This window comes from Palaemon carinicauda, chromosome 1 (assembly GCF_036898095.1).
Source record: "Palaemon carinicauda isolate YSFRI2023 chromosome 1, ASM3689809v2, whole genome shotgun sequence".
In the NCBI taxonomy this organism is placed as follows: Eukaryota; Metazoa; Arthropoda; class Malacostraca; order Decapoda; family Palaemonidae; genus Palaemon; species Palaemon carinicauda.
This window is the reverse complement of record NC_090725.1, coordinates 9,864,728-9,867,227: the sequence shown is the minus strand read 5'-3', so window position 1 is coordinate 9,867,227 and position 2,500 is coordinate 9,864,728. Positions and strand designations below refer to the sequence as shown.

The 2,500-nt window shown below is 44.0% G+C and overlaps 1 pseudogene; it reads right to left on the bottom strand.

Annotated features, from left to right (window-relative positions):
* The window catches only part of LOC137646850 (solute carrier family 49 member 4-like), a 101,839-nt pseudogene that overhangs the window by 54,313 nt on the left and 45,026 nt on the right, over positions 1-2,500 (bottom strand).

Below are 2,500 nucleotides of genomic sequence, written 5' to 3'. Positions count from 1 at the left end.
TGTGTATGTCTGACAAATTTTGATTGGTTCTAACTACGAATATATTCTAAGATGAGAAGTAGGTATGCTCTTGCGCTGATTTATTGGTGTGTTTTTATTACCCAGACCTTAGAACTCTGTGGTCAACCTGCTAATTGATGTTTATAATATATTACTGATATTATTGCATATCTCATCTTTTTTTTTTACCGATGTCAAAAGTGTAAGATCACTGTACCCTTATTGTAACTCTGTATATGGCTTTTGCTGAAATAAAGATTATTATTATTATTATTATTATTATTATTATTATTATTATTATTTATTATTAAAAGGGGAACAACAGTTAATTAGATTCAGAAAAGCTTTATCGGAGGATGAAAGAATGGCTTCGATGTCGAATTTGATGTCGAATTTATTATGTACTTATGTTTTCCCATCTCTCTTGTTATTATCTTTCCACTGATTTATGAACTAACTGGCTTGTCATACAGAGGTTTTATAGTTCTTACTGTACTGAACTTTTACTAAACTACTGAAATATTAATACAGCGTACAAATGCCTGGAAAAGAGAGAGAGAGAGAGAGAGAGAGAGAGAGAGAGAGAGAGAGAGAGAGAGAGAGAGAGAGAGGAGAGAGAGAGAGAGAGAGTCTATAGCTCTTACAGTCCTGAACGTTTACTAAACTACTGAAATATACAGCGTACAAAGGCCTGGAAAAGAGAGAGAGAGAGAGAGAGAGAGAGAGAGAGAGAGAGAGAGAGAGAGAGAGAGAGAGAGTCTATAGCTCTTACAGTACTGAACTTTTACTAAACTACTGAAATATTAATACAGTGTACAATTGCCTGGAAAAGAGAGAGAGAGAGAGAGAGAGAGAGAGAGGAGAGAGAGAGAGAGAGAGAGAGAGAGAGAGAGAGAGAGAGAGAGAGAGAGAGAGAGGCTTGTCATAGAGGTTCTATATCTCTTATAGTACTGAACTTTTACTAAACTACTGAATTATTAATACAGCGTACAAATGCCTGGAAAAGAGAGAGAGAGAGAGAGAGAGAGAGAGAGAGAGAGAGAGAGAGAGAGAGAGAGAGAGAGAGAGACGGGGGACTAAAGGAACTGGTTTGATTGCTGATCTTCCACTGACAGCTAACTTCACCAGAACGGATGATTTGCAGCATGGTGGTCTTTGGTCCTTTGTTGAAGCGAAAGGATTTGCTATCTGTTGACTAGTGGCAAACGAACTTTAATATGATAAAGAGAAGAACTACCTACTGTACACATTGAAGAAGATACTCATGCAACTGCTGTTGGAGGTTGACCCCCTGAAGAAGAACACTTGACATTTGATTGATAACGATGACGAATCTACTCACCTTGTTCGACTGATGACGACAGCGACGAAGAAGGGCGTGACGTCCAGGATCTCAGGACGTGAAGGTGACGAAGGAGGCGTCGGGGGATAGGCCGCAGAAGATGCCGTGACAGCTACTGTGGGAGAGGAAGGAACCTTGTGAATGAGGGATGTCGGTGTTGGAGGCTGCCATGGTGCAGCCCTGATTGATGTTGGGGTTCGAGGGCATGTCAGTGATGTCGGAGTGTTGGAGCGGGATAGTGAGGTTGGTGTCGGGGGCAGATGGTGGGTAGGGGGTGTTGGGGGCAGGCTGCTGGGTATCGACGTGACCTGTTGAGTTATAGCAGCCGTGTGGTTAATATCTAGCGGAGGTACTGTGGTTTGTACCGGCTGCTTTTCTTCCTGAGGATGCCCTTGAAGGGCGCTGAGCTTGGGCGAGGCGTCGGGCGTAGCCGGAATTTTCGGGTGTGGGTGGGAGTCGTTGGCTGGATGACTTTGCGAATTCGAAAGGCACGTGGGAGTTTCCTCCGGCGTTGGGGACAAGGTTGAAGTCCCTCGAACCTGGTGATTTCTGACAGGGGGCGTCGAGGGGACTTCTGGTGTTGTCGGGAGGAGATTGACGGAGGCAGATGGTCTGTAGCCTCTGGTGTTGGCTCTGAGACCAGGACCGACGGGCCGAAAGGACCGTCTTTGGGGGAGGAGGTCGTGCGATAGGTTTAGGAGGGGGGTACACTGGCAAGGGGCAGGGGGTATGGGAAGTGATTCCCTCTGGGCTAAGGCATAGGACTTCCGACGGCATTTTGTGTCTTCCAGGTCCTCGAGTTCGTCCTGCCGTCTTTCGATGGCGCGCCTCATCACTGCCTAAGAAGAATCACTCACTCGGAGGAACGAAAGCTACAAAGAAACCAGTCCTCGTCTACCAAGATTTCTGGACAAGATTTAGGAGAACAACTTGGGTGTTCAGATACAGTTTTCTTATGATCATGTTGTCAATGGATCTTTCACTTTAACTGTTATTCTTTTCCGTACACAAAATTTATTAGTTTTTCTTTACGCTGAAAATCAAAAAAATCGAGTTACCATTTTAGTGGTCCATTCTACCTGTACTGAGGAGGGATTATTAGTTGTATAATTGGAATTTTTATGTATTTTTCTTGGAATAAAACTGGTAAACAACAAC